The following is a 1,092-nucleotide window of genomic DNA, read 5'->3' as shown; positions in this document are numbered from 1 at the left end:
AGTCGTGAAAATACGGTACCCTGAACAAGTTGAAGGAAAGTACTTATTGAAACCATTAACTAGGTTGATATATGATTACTCTTTTTTGGTACTGAAGTTCATTTAAACTGATCCCTACCTTAGTTTAAGGTGATCCATCATATTTTCAGTTTGATTGAGGTTGCAGACTTTACAGAGGCTTGAAATTAGTTTGATTCATGCATTCCTTGTGTGTTTAGGATAATCAATGATTAAACAGTCCTTGTTGCTAGAGTTCACCTTTGGATGAAGCCATAAATAAGATGGAAAACCCAATATAGCAGCAATAACTATTAGGCACGATTAACAACAAAAACAGTTATGCTGGGTTCACACTGGATAGTTCTTCATGACTGTGATCCTACTTAAATATTCTGCATTTTTTCGAATTTAAAGTTTGTAATTTTATACTTCACTCATTTGTATACTTGAAAAAACTATTTTTTTTTTGAAAACCACAAAATAAATGTATAGAAAGTAAAGAAATATAGGTAATTTATAACTATTTATTTATTAATCAATTATTGAAATAATCGTCATAATAATAAGCCTTGCTATCACTATGAGCGGAATTTGTAAAGCTGTGAGCTCAATAATGTTCACATGGTATTCTGAGGGCTACATGTCTTATGCTTCTTAGCATCCAATATTTTTTGCGCTCTATGACACTTGGTCTTACCCTCTTTCTTTTTGCATTTCATTGTGCTTCAATCAAGCTTTATCTTTATGACTCAGCAAGCTCCATTGATTCTTACTTGCTCATTGCACTCATCCACATCACTGTTCCCCTATCGTACCTCTGATCAAATGGCTTTGTGTAAATATACACAAAAACACTTTTTTACCAACAAATAGAGGAAAAAAGTGTAAAACTGAAATGAAATACAATTATCCAATAGACCATAATAATTTGAATACGTTATTATAAAACATATTTCCCAATATTTAGTCTATGAATCATGAAATTAAAAAAATCTGCTACTGGTATTTTAGGGTTAAAGATGTGTTTTATTATTGATGAAGATTGTCCTAAACTAATTAAAGGATTTTGAGTAACAAAATAATTTTAAAGTA

General features: G+C 30.6%; 1 protein-coding gene across 1 annotated transcript in view; it reads left to right on the top strand.

The window, feature by feature from the left end:
* LOC107089097 (nodal modulator 1-like) overlaps positions 1-1,092 on the top strand; it is a 46,465-nt gene that overhangs the window by 6,360 nt on the left and 39,013 nt on the right.

This window comes from Cyprinodon variegatus, unplaced genomic scaffold, assembly GCF_000732505.1.
Source record: "Cyprinodon variegatus isolate N-32 unplaced genomic scaffold, C_variegatus-1.0 Scaffold238, whole genome shotgun sequence".
NCBI lineage: Eukaryota > Metazoa > Chordata > Actinopteri > Cyprinodontiformes > Cyprinodontidae > Cyprinodon > Cyprinodon variegatus.
The sequence above is the reverse complement of the archived record's forward strand: the minus strand, read 5'-3'. Positions and strand labels throughout refer to the sequence as shown.